At 39.6% G+C, this 17542-nt stretch overlaps 1 protein-coding gene across 1 annotated transcript in view; it reads left to right on the top strand.

The window, feature by feature from the left end:
* Positions 1-17542, top strand: part of MAML2 (mastermind like transcriptional coactivator 2) — a 371737-nt gene that overhangs the window by 69487 nt on the left and 284708 nt on the right. The gene's annotated exons all lie outside the window — the stretch shown is intronic.

Here is a 17542-nt window from a genome sequence, read left to right as displayed (position 1 = left end):
GCTCTTGTTACCCAGGCTGGAATGCAATGGCGCGATCTCGGTTCACCGCAACCTCTGCCTCCTGGGTTCAGGCAATTCTCCTGCCTCAGCCTCCTGAGTAGCTGGGATTACAGGCACACACCACCATGCCCAGCTGATTTTTTGTATTTTTAGTAGAGATGGGGTTTCACCATGTTGCCCAGGATGGTCTCGATCTCTTGACCTCGTGATCCACCCACCTCGGCCTCCCAAAGTGCTGGGATTACAGGCTTGCGCCACCCCGCCCGGCCTGCAACAATATTTTATATATTGCAAAGTAACTAGAAGAGAAGACTTGAAATGATACCTACACATACAAATGATAAATACTCAAGGTGATGGATTCCCCAAATACCCTGACTTGCTCAGCTCTCATTCTGTGCATGTAGCAAACACTTACACACATCCCATAAAGATGTAAAATATTATGTATCAATAAAAGAAAAAAGACTTTGAGATATCAAAGTCCTAAGTTTGCTATAGTACCTGGCCTGGTAAAAATGCTGTATCCTCTACATGCCTTTTCTCAATGCATTCCATGGGTGATTCCTCTCTTTTTTACACTGAGTATGGCACTGAACTGACACTTGAAATATATTGCCTTGTATCATAGATAACCGAGCTGGCTTATCTTTTATGCTGTGAGTTTTTACAGAGCATGGATCCTGTTCCGTGTACAGAGGCCTGCTGCTCTCAGCTTTAGATAGTACCTTGAACATATGAGCTAAACACTTGATAAATATCAGTTGGATGAATGCATAAATCTTACAATATTTATCACAGTACTATCCAGATTTAGGTTTGCACTATAACTGCACAGAGCAGGGATTAAAAGCTTTTTGTTTTCGGTCTGAGAAACTGTAACACCTGTTTATACAGGAGGAAATGGGAGAAATAATTATGAAAATGGGGAGCTAACCACATTTTTTTCCTCTTCTGTTTTTCAGTAGCCTTTTCTCAAGCCAGTTCAACTTGATTTGTGTTTTAAAGGCGTAGGCGTTTTCATTTCAATATGTGGGTCCATTTAACTACATGGATCCAATAAGCTAGTTCTTATACTCCGCCTCAATGATACAATCTTGTTTGGCCTGAACTTGGCCTTGGAACTATGTGTAACAGTACAGGCTGGTGTGACCCTAAGGTGTCACTCTCTGCTTTGGAGGCTACTCTGTTCAAAGACAAGGACTTTTCTTTCCTTAAATGTGGTCCTCTGTGACTTTGCTGTTTTGGATTTTAGGATTAAGTTTAAAATATGTTGGCACTGACAAGGGTAAGAAACCGTTCTTGCTGTACTCTCTATAGGCAGAAAACCATCTTTTCAGAGAGAGAGAGATGGCAAGAGTGTAACAGCACAGTTCAGACTTATCAGTCACGAAAAGTGAATATGCATAGCCTTCCTCTCAGTAAAGTGGATCAATTGGAAGGAGAAAAAGGATACAAAAGTCTCTGACACTACATTCTGTCAGTTATTGCTTTCTCTAGAAATAGAGAATGGACCAGGAAACTGGTAGCTGCTTTGATATTATTTTACCTTTTTTCTTTCTTTAGAATTATAAATTCTGTGCCTATTTTGATGGACATGAGATAGCAAAATCCCCTCAGGCACAAGCATGTGAAGGAAAACTGATTTCCCTGCTATCTTCCTGGCTTGAACATTATAAACATTCATATATACTTTTTTAAGACAGAGTCTCGCTCTGTTGCCAAGCTGGAGTGCAATGGCACAATCTCAGCTCACTGCAACCCGTCTCCCAAGTTCAAGCGATTCTTCTGCCTCAGGCCCCCGAGTAGCTGGGACTATAGGCCTGTGCCCCTACGCCTGGCTAACTTTTTGTATTTTAGTAGAGACGAGTTTCACCATATTGGCCAGGATGGTCTCAATCTTCTGACCTCGTGATCTGCCTGCCTCAACCTCCCACAGTGCTGGGATTACAGGCATGGGCCACCGTACCTGGCTGAACATTCTTAGCCTATTCACCATGCTAGACATTTTCCAGTCATTGTAAAAGCCTCTTGCTGAAGAAATGTAAGTTTCTGAAGTAGGACTGCTATGGGTTAAAATGTTTAGCTCTGACCCATAGTCAGGAGCTAATGACATTGATGATATTGCTATTTATAATAGATATAATTATATAGGTAGGTAAACCAGACATAGAGACCAGCGGAAGAATCTTCATTTTTATTGATTTGTAGGATAAGGAAATATTTTTGTATAAGTGCTAGGATTTCTATGGCAGGAATGTTTAACTCAGGGCAAATTAATGGAAAAACAAAGCAAAGCTTTCTACACTTCTGAAGGGTCTTGCTTCAGAGAGTTTTACCTACAACAACATTGATGTTGAATTTCGCTTTAAGTTGTTCTGTGGTCTGAGTTGTACCAAAAGAAAGAAAAATTCCTTATTGTCTGGCTAAACAAGAAAATGCAAAAGTTAGGATATGTTTAAGAACTCATTCATTAATTATGTTTTTAGCCATTATTCTAAAGGGATCTGAGCACAGAAGTTATTCTCTGCAGAATTTATATAATAGTAGAAAGGGGCAAGTAACCTTAACCTCCACTGATAGGGAAGTGATTAAATATATCATGATACATATATACAGAGGAATATTATGCAACCATTAAAATTGAGATACAATACATATACATTGACATGGAATTCATGCAACAATAAGAGAGTAAGTAGATTTTAAAATATATATAAATGAGCCCATTTATGTGAAACTATACATATCTAATATGCACATATATACATTGAGATTCATGACAGAAGTTCATCAAACTATTTATAGTAGTGCTCTCTAGGGTATTAATTCAGATATTTATTTTCTTCTTAAACCTTTTAGCAATATTTGAATATTTACAAAAAGAATACATTTTTCCAAATTATGAGCAGCATCTCTTTCAAATTCTGTTTTATTTTTCCAGTGTAATTCCACATTGCTAGCCTTTTCACTAGTAATAAGTTTAATTAATCGATAGGTTTAACTAAACCTATCAATTAATACCTAATTTATTATTTCTGTTTTTTTAAGTTTTGCAAATAGAAATAACTACATAATTCATAAGGAATAAGGACAAATAAAAGAAATGCTCTAAAACTTTATAGTTAATACAGAGAAATAAAAATATAACAACAGGAAAGCAATAGTAGAGAGAAAGAGATGTATAAAGATGTCTATAAAGAAAAAGATGAGGCTGGGTGAGGTAGCTCACATATGTAATCCCAGCACTTTGGGAGGCCAAGGTGGGCACATCACCTGAGCTCAGGAGTTCAAGACCAGCCTGACCAACGTGAAGAAACCCTCTCTCTACTAAAAATACAAAATATTAGCCAGACGTAGTGGCACATGCATGTAATCCCAGCTACTCTGAAGGCTGAGGCGGAAAATCGATTGAACCTGGAAGGCAGAGGCGGAGGTTGCGGTGAGACGAGATCGCATCATTGCACTTCAGCCTGGGCAACAAGAGCAAAACTCATCTCAAAAAGAAAAAGATGAGAAATACTTTGAATAAGTTGTAGAAATAAATGAAAATACCAAGAAAGACTGCAGCAAAGAAAGGAGACAGGATAACGGGATGATACTACCTTATAATGAATGGGAATTACATGTTGTAAAAATGTAAAAATAAGGATTTGACCTATGCAACAATCCAAAGAGTTTAGTAAATGAAAAGTTTTAAATCTCCATTTGATATATGAAAAATAAAGGCCTAGGAAAGGCAAGCATCTTGCCTTATATCACAAATTTAATGTGGACACTGGCTATCTCCTTGTTATGTACCAGGCATCCTACAAATTATCTTACTTAAACTTACAGTAATTTAAGGAGTATCACCCCCATATTGCAGATGAGAAAACTGAGCGTCACAGTCATAAAATAGCTCGCCCTAAATCACATAATTATTACATAGAATAATCTGGACTCTAACTTAGATCTCTTATATGTATTTCCAATGTTGTTTGGAAATACGTATAAGAGATTTAGGTTAGAGATCTTTTTCTTTTTGGCACTATGGAGAATAACTTGCAATTGAAAGAAAAACTATGAATAAGATAAACAGAAGGACAGGGATGAAAGCTACAAAAGAAGAAAAAAAAGTTCCAAAATTAGCAACCATTTGTTTAAACATATGACAGTAAATTACTTCATTTGCATGAAATTGCTATTTTGGGGTAGCCTAATGTTTCCCAGGTCAAATGCTGGTTGAGCCCAGTAAATTGTGTTCCTTTTAATCTAATTTGAACTTAAAAAAAAAAAAAAAAAAACCAACTTTTCAAGAGATATTCTTCCAAAAGTCATTTACAACTTTTATGGGGAAATAAGAAAGGCTGTGCAAGACAGACAAGATTATTGCCTTGATTTATAAACAGTGCAGAACTCAGATTGTTTTTATTGCTGTCAAAAGCAGTACCTTACTTTCAATGCAACTTGATGCCAGTTCTGATTGTGACTGTCCTCTTGTTTCCATGGTAACAAACTTTAATATGATTAGCATTACATAGGAAGTTTTTGCAGTGAAACAGGCAAGAAAAGAAATTCTGATTCTCTGTGCCTGAAACACATATACTAGAGGCTGAATAAATGTTTATGGAATGAAAAAGTAAAATAGAAATAGTTTCAGCCTTACAACTTCGTGCTAAACAGATGCGGTGCTAAAATTTGCATATGTAAACCTCTTCGTGGGACAGAATAAACTTAAGCAAAACAGAAAGGTGTAGGGTTGTTTTTGCTTCGCTTTAGACCCAGATTGTAGCACAAAGAGCGCTAAGTTGAAGGCTTAAATAGCTTAATTGTACAGCAAGTTAGAAGTTAAAGGGTCAGAGTAATGTTAAGTAAATGAAGCTGTTTTGGAGAAAACCTGTAATGCTGCATTCCAGGTCTCCAAAGGCACAGTGCCATTTTTGTGTGTGTTAAATCATTTTAAGGCCAAATACTGGTGTTTGCTGACTTCCAGAGCTTCCTTATGTTTCTAGCCTTTGCAAAACAACACAGCCAAGTACATAGTATCTAAATCTGGTGGGCTGCATCTGAGTTTTTCTTAGAAGGTATTTAAATACATGTTGATTTCTGTTTGTTTGTTTCCCACTCATAACATGTCCTGTTTTCTAAAAACTTTTTAGGTTCAGGCAGTTGACCATTTATATGTGAAAAATGTCTGAAAATTTTGACCGTGGTAAGGTGGATGCCTCTTGTGAGATCACAGAAGCCCTTAACCTGGAAGAGGCATGTAAACCAAGAAGTTTCAGTATATGTAACAATCGAAATTTAAGCCTATTTAAATGTTATCTACTCAAATATTTATTGAGTCCTACTATATGCCAGACACTGTAGTAGGCACATGCTGAACAAACAAACATTCCCGTTCTCATGGAGCTTATACTCTAGCAGAGAAAACAAAACAAAAGTGAAATGCATAGCATGTTGGATGGTAGCAAGTGTTGTGGTATAACAGAAGTCAGAGAAAGGAGTCAGTTTTAAATAGGAAGGTCGTAGAAGCCTCGTTGAGAAGGTGGCATTTGAGCATGGACCTGATAGAGGTGTAGGATAGTGACAAGCAGACACCAGGGGAAAAAGCATTCTTAGGCAGGCCGAACAAAAACTGCAAGCATTCTGAGGCAGGAGCATCCCTGGAACGCTCTGGGAATAACAAGGTTGCTTGTACAGCCAGAGCAGTAAGCAAAGGAGCGAGAAATGGGAATTGATATCAAAGAAGTAATGCGGTCTTGAAGGCAGATTGCGTAGGGCCTTACCATTGAAAAGATTTCAGCTTTTGTTCTAAATGAGATGGGAAGTTATTAATCTGTTCTCACACTGCTAATAAAGACATACCCGAGATGGGGTAATTTATAAAGGAAAGAGGTTTAATTGACTCACAGTTGAGCAGGGCTGGGGAAGCCTCAGGAAACGTACAATCATGGCGGAAGAGGAAGCAAACACATCTTTCTTCACATGGCAGCAGCAAGAAGAAGTGCAGAGCAAAGTGGGGGAAAAGTCCCTGATAAAACCATTAGATCTTGTTAGAACTCACTACCATGAGAACAGCATAGAGGTAACTGCCCTCTTCATTTAATTACCTCCCACTGGGTTACTCCTCTGATAAGTGGGGATTATGGGAACTATAATCCAAGAAGAGATTTGAGTGGGGACATAGCCAAACTATATTATTCCAGTCCTGGCCCCTCACAAATCTAATGTCCTCACATTTCAAAACACAATCACATCCTTCCAACAGTCACCAGTGTCTTAACTTGTTCCCACTCCTGGTACCAACATCTGTATTAGTCAGGGTTCTCTAAAGAGACAGAATTAATAGGATATATGTATACATGAACGGGAGTTTATTAGGAGAATTGACTCACAAGATCACAAGATGAAGTCCCACAAATAGGTTGCCTACAAGCTGAGGAGCAAGGAGGCCAGTCTGAGTTCTGAATCTCAAAGGTAAGGAAGCCAACAGCAGCCTCCAGTCTGTGGCCAAAGGCCTGAGAGCCCCTAGCATACCACTGGTGTAAGTCCAAGAGTCAAGAAGCTGAAGAGTTTGGAGTCTGATGTTCGATGGCAGGAAGCATCCAGCACGGGAGAAAGATGGAGACCACAAGACTCAGCAAGTCTGCTTTTTCCAACTTCTTCTGCCTGCTTTATTCTAGCCACACTGGCAGCTGATTAGATGATACCCACCCATATTAAGGGTGGGTCTGCCTCTCCCAATCCACTGGCTGAAATATTAATCTCCTTTGGCAACACCCTCATAGACACACCCAGCAACAAGACTTTTGCATCTTTCAATCCAATCAAATTGATACTTAATACTAAGCATCACAGGAAGTTACTGGAGGGTTTTAAGCAGAGAAGTGGCATAATCTGACTTAGGTATTCAGTGGCTCATTCTGGATGTTGTGTTTTAAAAAAGACTGAAAGGAGTAGAAAGGGTGGAAATTTTAAGAAGATTACATAGGAACCTATCGTATGAATAAGAAATGGTGGTGTCTTAGAACCGACTGCTAGTATTAGAAGTGGTGGCATTTGGTGGATACTGGATATCTGGTAGCGACAACAGCAATTTTAGTGGATAGGATGTAAGGTTAGAAAAAAGAGTAATAAACCTAGATGCCAAGTCTTTTAACTGGAGCAACTACAAGGATGGGGTTGGTCAAGAAAACTGGGGAGGATTGAGTTTTGAGGAAAAGATTAAGAGCTCAATTTTGGATGTCAAATCTTAGACATCTAAGGAGATATCATTTTTGTAAATGACTGGAGTTCAGGGAGATGTCTGGTATAAAGACATGAATTTGTCAGTCATCAATGCTGTAATAATTCAAATATTTAAAGGCATGAGGCTTAATGAGCTGAACTCTCAGGCTCCCAACATTTAGAGGTCAAGGAGATAGGGACAGACTTCCAGAGGGTACTGGAAGGAGTGGCAAGTGAGGAAGCAGGACAACCTGGAAGCCAAATGAAGCATGCACCTCAAGGCCGGTCACGGTGGCTCATATCTGTAATACCAGCACTTTGGGAGGCCAAGGGGTGCAGATCACTTGAGGTTAGAAGTTTGAGCCAGCCTGGCCAACATGGTAAAACCCCATCTCTACAAAAATACAAAAATTAGCTGAGTGTAGTGGCATGCACCTGTAATGCCAGCTACTTGGGATGCTGAGGCATAGAATCACTTGAACCCAGAAAGCAGAGGTTGCAGTTAGCTGAGACTGTGCCACAGCCCTCCAGCCTGGGTGACAGAGCAAAACTCCATCCCCCAAAATAAAAAGAATGTACCTCAAAAAGCAAAGAAAAGCAAAACGAGGTTTTAAATGGATTATATATACTTAGTAGGACATGCCAAAGAGAATGGAAGGAAACAGAAGGAAATATTTAGCTCTGGTCCCTTCAGTAACAGCCATGTTAATACCTTCTCCGGAACATAACATACAATAGCTATTTAGGCTGAACAGAGAGCTGAAGCATATACCTACAATGATGATTCTTGTGACTTTCTACCATGGAAATCTCACCAGATTCACAGAACCATAGACACCTTGGCAAAGAGCTAAAAGGAAACCTAGTACAGTCCCTTACCTGATACAATATGCCCACCATAAAGTCATCCATCTTAATCATCTTCAGTAATAGGCAACTTGAAATTTCTCAAAAGTTTGTGCGTATTTGAATCCCTCTAGCAGTTCCTATAAAAAATAACCAAGTCATTACCATAGTATATGAAGTGGATTATGATGCCAACATTATATTGATTCATAACTTTCTGAGTATGTTTCTCAGTTTTAGAGATTTATTCTAATCAAAATATGCATTTATTCGAGCAAGTTAATATAGGCTTGATTTATATACTGTATTAGCCTGTTCTCATGCTGCTAGTAAAGACATACTCAAGACTGGGTAATTCATAAAGGAAAGAGGTTTAATTGACTCACAGCTCTACATAGTGAGGGAGGCCTCACAATCATTGCAGAAGGCGAATGAGGAGCAAAGCCACATCTTACATGGCAGCAGGCAAGAGATCATGTGAAGGGGAACTCCCCTTTATAAAACCATCAAATCTCGTGAGACTTATTCATTATCATGAGAAACGCATGGGAAAGACTCACCCCTGTGATTCAATTACCTCTCACTGGATCCCTCCCATGACACTTGGGAATTAGGGGAACTGCAATTCAAGATGTGATTTCAGTGGGGACAGAGCCAAACCATATCATATACCAATTTTCCTCTTACATAGGGTTTTTTATTTTTAAAATGTTTGTTTCTTGGAAGCCACATAGGTAGGAAACATATTTACTTACTTTTTTGTTTTGAGACAGGGTCTCCCTCTCTCACCAGGCTGGAGTGGTATGATCATAACTCACTGTAACCTCAAACTCCAGGGCTCAAACCATCCTTTCACCTCAGCCTCCTGAGTAGCTAGGATTACAGGAGTGCACTACATCTGGCTAATTTTAAAATCTTTATTTTGCTTTTTGTCAAGACCAGGGTCTTGCTATATTGCCTAGGCTGCTCTTGAACTCCTGGACTCAAGTGACTCTCCCTCCTCCACCTTCCGCAGTGCTGGGATTACAGGTATGACAGGTATGAGTCACTGCACCTAACCTACTTTTTTTTTTTTCAGAGACAGTTTTGCTCTTGTTGCCCAGGCTAGAATGCAATGGCACAATCTTGGCTCACTGCAACTTCCACCTCCCGGGTTCAAGCAATGCTCCTGCCTCAGCCTCTTGAGTAGCTGGGATTACAGGTGTGCCCCACCACACCCGGATAATTTTTGTATTTTTAGTAGAGATGGGGTTTCACCAAGTTTGCCAGGCTGGTCCGAAATTCCTGACCTCAAGTGATCCACCTGCCTCGACCTCCCAAAGTGCTGGAATTACAGGCGTGAGCCCCTGTACCCGGCCCACCCAGCCTACTTTTTAAGATGTATGCTTAAAGATGCTATGGTAGAAAGGGAAATACAGAGTTAAATAAAGATATCCAAATACCATTATACCATTAAGCTTCATAATAAAATAAAATCATAGCAAGCAGAGATGGCATCCTACTGGTTCTGAATGTATGTACCTTTCAACAGAAGAAAGCCACCTCCATGTTTCCAGAGTTGTGATGAAATCACATTTCAAATTGTTTCAACAGGTGCCATATGTCGAATGCCTCTTCTTATAAAAGAAACTGCTGAGTTGTTCTAAACAGTGCATGAAAATAGCAAGTGGGCTGAGTGAGCAATCACAGTGAGGTCCTGAGAGGTGTAAAAACCCCCAGATTCAGATTCAGCCTTCCCCCGAGAGTGGGGTTACCTCCCACCATGCTTGAGGGACAGCACTTCCATAATTAGACTCTACTCACAGTCCCAGCCTGAAGTGTGACTAGTGAAACTAGTGACTGGAGGAATTGAGCCCCTGCAGGGAGGCCAGAACAGGTATCATTTTCCTTCTCTTTTGCTCCCTGCCAGTGGTTACCCCTACACAGAATTTTTATTCCTTCCTCTAGGCAGCACCTGCAGGTTAATAATGAACCTAGAATGTGAAGTGAAAATCAGCACCATGTGTGGTAAGCACTAGGTAATTACATTTCACTTGTTTAATTAAGTTTCACTTTCTGGTTGCCTTGAGGGAACTGCAGGAAAGAATTTTCTTGTTTTTGTTTTTGTTTTTCCTGATGCTTTTTTTCTTTTTTCCCCTAGTTAGAAGCTGAGTAATTCCACACAGTGTTGAAATGGGTATGCTGTGTTTGTGTTGGCTGAATTAAGCACCTATAATCATATATTTCCTCTCTTTTGTCTATTTGTGTCCCAGTCTTAATATGTGGGATAGAAATTTTGTTTAGTGGAGACATGACTTTTCGATTGTCTTAGGGTTTATTTAAACCAGTTCATCTCCATTCGAATGTGTTTCTGTATTTTAGTCATCAGCTTGGCACTGACTCTGCTATTATTTTCCATTGTTTTCTTAAAATGCTGTGTATTTTCCCTGAAAGTCCAAGTAGCTGACCATTTTGCTACCTCTGCAAGGAAATCTGCTTTATTTTATCCGAGGTTTTATACATATATAAAACTATGCGTTAGGAACATACTCTTCCTCAGCAGGCTACATGGGCTTTCATTCACTCTCTTAAAAATATCTGTGGACCTATTATGTGAAGTAATAATGTATGATTAACTCAGTGGGAGATTTACTTTTCAGTAAGGTTACAGTTTATTAAGCCTCGCAAACGTCTAAATTTATAAACCTTTAATAATTCCATCTCAGAAGGGGCTCATTATTATCCACATTTCCGTGTGTGATATTCACTGAGGCATGTCCCTGGAAACATACCTAACCACGTAAGAGTAAAAGCCCCTCATAGCACATGAAGCCTAGAATAAGTACATTCTACCTTTAAGCACCTAGGTCTTAATATGTCGGTTTGTATTTAGATTCTACCTTTGTGATCAGGGCAGCATTTGAAATTGAGATATAGTTAATTAGAAAGAGATGTGGTCAATTTCACTTTATCAGCGAATCTCAGAATTGCACCATTATGCTGTTTTTCAAAGACTGCGGTTCTCACGCAGACCAGCTTAGTACTGAGAGAGGAGGTGGAACAGGAAAAGTTCCCTTGTCCTCCTCGGAGGGTGTGTGATGGGGAACTGACTTGCCTCTTCAGTGCCCTGCTACTCAGACCTCTAGGGGAGCATACAGACAGGTAAGTTTTGGGGCTCCCATCCCATGCAGTGTCTGGGGTGAATGTTTACAGCTCCTGAAGCCCCAGTTACAGGGTGCTCTTTTAGTTTAGCCATCTGAAGGCAGCTTGTGTTAACCAGCTCATTTACACCCTCTACCTTGTCGCAAGGACAGAGGGCTTTCTGTATCCTGGGGTCCTTGCTTTGGTGTAGTGGAAGACTTGGATCACACGTGGGCTTGGAGAATGATTGCAAGGTTTTATTGAGTGGAAGTAGCGCTCAGCTGATGGGGGAACCAGAAGGGAGATGGTTTTTCCTGGGAGTTCGTTCGCTTGGTGGCCTGAGCGCTCCTCCGACTGCCCCAGCCAAACTCTGCATTGTTCTGCTGGTCTTTGGTCTGCTGGTGCCTGTTGGTATGTTCCTCTGCCAATGTGCTCCTCTCCATGTCCAGCCTCTTCTGTCTATGGCTTGCTAGGGTCTTGGGTGTTTATAGTCATAGGATGGGGGCGTGGCAGGCCAGGATGATCTTGGGAAATGCAACATTTGGGCAGGAAAACAAAAATGCCTGTCCTCAGCTGGGTCCGTGAGGGTGGAGTCCTAGCCAGGGACAAATGCCTTTCTCTACCCAGCACTTCTCTTCCCCACTTCCATATCATTTAAAGGGATCACACTCTTCCCTTCCCAGCACTTCTGTATCAGAGGGACACAGTCTTCACCTGCTAAGCTGTTTCTCACCAGTGGTTATGTTTCTTCTCTTTTAAACAGGACTTTTCTCTGTGCAGACTGCTGTACTGTTCAGCTACCTCATTAGCCATATTCTTGTTATTCACTTGAAAGGTTACACAACTTGTAGTAGTAATTCATGGGGAAAATAACTCGTGTTTTTCCATCACATTTTCTGCCTCTACCAACTCTCCCCTCATCTTCCCAGCATTAAAGCCAGGAGAGAGAAGACTGCTACTTTTCTGTCTATTTTCACAGGCTGAAATGCTTTGCATCGTGCCTGCTTGTACTGGCAATTGCCTGGCCTCTTCTGTAGCTTGTCCTCTGTAGCTGTCTCTCCCACATTCCTAATAAAAGTCAGCTGACACAGTATATTTGTGCACAAAGAGTAAATAACATGGTTCAGTTATGTAACAATTAGAAATGCATTGATTTCTTTAGGTTAATGTTACAGCCTCGGTATTGGTAATTCCTGACTACCTGCTAACTTTTGAAAGCCAGAGGGTCTTGCTCTTCAAACTCTTCTCACAGAATGCAGTGGGCTTATAGTAGAAGAAAGGCATATCTAGGGTATTAAATGTGTCCTTGCAAAACTAAATAAGTACGCTATGCAGAAATAAGGTATGCTGTGTGCTAACTAGTTTTTAGAGTATTTGAAGCAATGGTTTGTACTACTTTCAATGTTTTCATTTCAGGAGCATCTTAAGTGGTTTGGAGTCGTGACTCTTCAGTACATGATTAGTACAATTTGTAATGCTTAATTTGTGGACCCTCCCTTATTAGATTAGAAGATATAACTTGAAACCAGTATGTTAGAGCTGATGAGGCGAGATTCCAAGATGGGTAATATAAAGCTAAGGAAAATGGAAATGCCTTGCCCAGTGTGACTAAGAGGGTCAGGAATAAAACCTGACTCCTAACAGAACACATTTTTGAGTGGGTGGCACAAAACAGGCCATGTTAACTAGAAAGAGCTCAAGTCCAGCCATAAAACGTGTATACACCATTGCGTATTGTGTTCAAATGAGTTATTTTTGCCTCAGTCTGTTCCAGTGCACATTCCTGACAGAGGAAGGTATTGGTTTGAAGATCATTTTTTCTCCAGCAGCATGCAAAAGTCAGAGTTTCCAGATACTAAACTGAAGGGGGGCCTGAGCCTTATAAAAAACGTACCAATGACCCAATGGATGGGTTCGACACTTTGTAACTAATTTGGCAGTGGCTGACATCTTAGTTTGTGAGGGGGCTTTACAAAAGTTATGGACATGTAACCTCTGCATTGGGGTAGGCTCCCCTAGTTAGGTTACTTGGGGATGAATAGTTGCTGAGGCAATTGTGGGCAAATGCAGAACAATAGCCCAAATAAGAGACACTCCAGCACTCTACGCCACACTCAGCTTTTAGGATCTAAAGAGGTGATCTGGCTCTTATTTGAGCTATAACTATAACCAGTATTTATTTCAGAGGGATTTCTGTATATTTCCTTAATTTTCCCTCAAAAAATCCCCCAAAGGAGATCTGTCAATACATTAATGTTATAGATCTTTTATGAGGGCACAGACAGGCCCAGGGAGGTTGCGACATGCACAAGGCTACACAAGTAATAAATAAGGATTGGGAAACATACATTCAGGTCTGTTGACTCCAAATTGGGTGCCCTTTTAATGAAAGGGGTCGTTGTGGTTCCACCAGCCCCCCTCCATACCTGCGGAGCCCAAGAACAGACTCAAAAGGAATTTCCCCTGTGGTTAGAGGATGTATTATATAAAAGATCAGGATCCCATTTCACCTTTCCTTTCTTTCAGAGCTGTCTTAGCTTTCCCTTTAGATAAATGTATGTCATCAGTGGGAGATCATCTGCCTCTTAAATCCTTATCTTTCACGGTGGACACCAGACTTCCTTTTAAGGTGCTGTGTATGACTCAACAGTAGTTTAAAATTTTGTAAGATACATGAACATTTTCTAATTGAGAAACACTTTAGAAATGCGGAACGTATTATCGTGATGAAATAACAATGACTAATATTGTTGTTGAATTGTTGGAATTATAATAGCTTTCATGTTTTTTGATTCAGTCTGTTTATTCCAAGTTACCTTGCCTTTTAAATGGCTTTGAAACATTAGCAAACAATGTTGGTCTCTCTTGCAGACCTCAGTCTTGCTTTTAACAGCCACAGGCAGTGTATTCAAAACATACCTGAATTGGACATGACATTTTAGAGAATATTTTGACTAATTTGTAATAAAAGAAAGGTTGACTAAATCACAATTGATTAAAGAGGTGATAGCATGCCAAATACTACAGTGAATAAATTACTCTTGAGAAATGCATTGTTTATATAGATATTACAATGCCATGCTGTTCTCAACCCAATCAAATATGTGAACTGGAATAGAAATCCCTGAACTTTTTTTTTTAACTCCTGGGGAAGCTGTTTATAATACTAGATTACTATCAAATGTAGCCAAAGAGAGATCGATAAAAGCATGGGTACAGAGTAAACATGACTCCTTTGGTTTTATTAATGGATAATAGGATTGAAACTAAGCCAGAAGGTACATAAAGGTGAGATTGCAGTAAACCAGGCAAATATGGCACTTGCAGCTAGTTTACCTAAAAGCTTGCTTTTCCTTGGGAAATAAACAGAACATTAAAACAAGGATTTAAAAAATAGATTAAATTTTAAAAATAAGAACAAATGGTGACTAGAGGGAAAAACAAGAGGAAAGAAAATGAGCAGTAATCAAAATCCTGAGAGAATTGTTTCCACTTTGATTTTGCTATTTTTATTTATGCAATAAATAATAATGCTAATTGAGGGTCAAATTAATCTCTAAGAACATTATAAATGATGTTAAATCAGCACATTTGGAGAAGTGAAATACTGAATCTGTGAACTCTGTCTTCATTTTTCATAACTGTACATAATTTTTAATCTTCCAATGTCTCAGTTTCATGCTTTTAGTGACCCCTATTTCCAGATTAGTGGTCCTCAAACTTTAGTATACGTCAGAATGTCCCAGAATGCTTGTGAGAAATACAGATATCTGGGTTCCATCCTCAGATACTCAAATTTATTAGATGTTGGTTGGGACCCAGAATGATGCAGGGACTTCAGGCCATCTTTTAAAAATATTAATATAGAGAATAATTAGCCAGGAGGGAAATAGCTCTTTGAGTCAGAGAATGCCATTGATTTTAGGAATTCTGATCCTACCAAATATAAATTTTAGAATTTAAATATTTGTTCATGGTGACATATTAGAAATCTAGCATAATACATATTGGTAAAAAAATAATTATAAAATTGTCTGTGGTTAGGTAACCTGGTTGTTTATAATCAAACTGTTTAGACAATAAAATTGAAATAGTTACTCAACTGAACACTTCATTATTTTAGAGGCATAATATGGAGCTCAAGTAGTTGAAGTAATTTGTACAATATCGTGTCGCTAGCGAGGGACCAGGCAAGATACTCTGTTCTTTCCATTTATTGTGTTTCTTTCAAAAGTCTCTGTAAGTCTCCAATATTATCAGAAGGACGTGGGTAAGCCAAAAACCCCATTAGCTGATACTGTCGGCTCATATAGGAAAACAAGGCTATAGGCTTGTATAAACATAAATTTACTTAACAAAAGCAATTCTATGGTTATAGCGATAGAATACGTCTTGTCTTTCATCTCAGTAAATCCCATGAACCATTGGATGGTGTGTCTTAGTTCATTTTCTTTTGCTTATACCAAAACACCCAAAACTGGGTAATTTATAAAGACAAGGAATTTATTTCTTACAGTAATGGAGGCTGAGAGGTCCAAAGTTGAGGGACTGCATCTGTTGATAGCCTTCTTGGTGGTGGGGACTCTGAGGCACACGGTATTAAGTGGCGGAGGGGGCTGAGCATGCTCACATGCTAGCCCAGCTTTTTCTTTTCCTTCCTTTTAGAAAGCCACCAGTTCCCCTCCCATGATAACCCATTAATCCATGGATGGATTAATCCATTTATGAGGACAGAGACTTCATGATCCAATCACCTCTTGAAGTCACCACCTGTCAATATTGCCAGATTGGAGATTACGTTCCAACATGAGTTTTGGAGTGGTCATTCAAACCATAGCATAGAGTAATGATGGTACGTTGTTTCAGGCATAAAATTTGAAATAAATTATGATGCTCCATGATATGCTATATTAGTTTTTCCTTCAGAAGAATATTTAGCTTCACTCAGGTTTTTCAAAGCTACCCTCCCCTCAAAAGAAAAACCTTTTTAAAAGTAGATAGCTACTCATTTGATCAGCCTCTCCTGCTGAATCAATTAGGATTTTTTTTTTTTTTTGGCTGCAAATAACAGAAAACTGACTAACAGTATAAGAAAGAAGGTGATTACAAACAGAAATTTTTTACCCCCGTACACCCTTCAGTATTTCTTGATGTAGGTCATTATGGGTATTAGTTTAATGACTCAATAATATCATGGCTCAGGGTCAGTTTGTCTGTGATTCTCTTGGTCTTTCTCTCATAGTCTCAAACTCCAGGTATCACACTGGCAGGCTGGAGGGAGGAGTGAGGGCAGTCCAGGTGTTCCTTTTATCAGAAAAGCTGAAAATGTCCCAAAAGCACACCCCTCACCTATCCAATGTCCATCTTACTGGCCAGAACTATGTGCACCTCCATTCCAAGAACAAGAGATACTGAGGAAAGAAATGTGTTGCTTTAGCTTCTAAAATGGACATGGCCAAGGGATAAGACAGTTAAGAATGGGGTGACATGGCAGAGTGTCTGCTGCTCTCTTAGTTTTAGAAGGAACTCCTGTTATTCTAGTGTCACCTGAATACAGACTGGGTCTCATGGGGCCACTCCAGGTTTAGACATTCTTCTTTTTTCTTCGCCTCTACCCTCATCCTTCTGGACTCTGCCACTTTGCTTTCCCTCACCCACACCCAACACCACACAGAATGACTCCACTCACACACACTCAGGCCTTCCCACAGCCAAACCTTCATTTTCAGGAAGTCATTGAGCCGCCTGGCCTTTAGGAAGGCAGTACAGGTGTTCCTAGGACTATAAAATGTTTTACTGAATAAGTTTTCTCTGTGGATGTCCAGGAACCTTTCCTTCCAGCCTCTTTGAAGGAATAATGATTGAATCAGAACAGGACAGATTGATGTTAAAAAAAAAAAAAAAAAAAAAGTCACAAGTCAGTACCTTGAAAGTATATCCCAAGGCTTTTCTTAAGGTAACCTTTATACTGAACCATAAAAAGATTAAAGACACCTTCTGCTAGAGTCTGGCCCCATCATTCACATTGAGATTGTTCAGAAAAAGAAGTGTTGACACCTTTACTGAAAGGAGTCAAGGTCTTCCAAGCAGGAAACTGGATTGATGACAATTCCCTGACTTGTTAGGTAAGCTGGTCCACATCAGAGACGACTCTCTCCTTGACTGCTGACTTACTTTGTGTTTGTTGGAGGAATCCTATGAGTCATGTTTAGCCTTTCCCGCCTGATTGAGTTTGAAGGAGCCTCTGGATTACTGCATACAATGGATTTTCCAAGCAGCTTTCTTCAACGTACTCACAGAAGAAAGGCAAATTGGTTCATAAATGGAAATTCTAGACAAATAGCTAAAGACACCTCTCTGTATA

The sequence above is a fragment of the Cebus imitator genome, unplaced genomic scaffold (assembly GCF_001604975.1).
Source record: "Cebus imitator isolate Cc_AM_T3 unplaced genomic scaffold, Cebus_imitator-1.0 Scaffold336, whole genome shotgun sequence".
Lineage (NCBI taxonomy): Eukaryota > Metazoa > Chordata > Mammalia > Primates > Cebidae > Cebus > Cebus imitator.
This window is presented reverse-complemented; position numbering and strand designations above follow the sequence as displayed.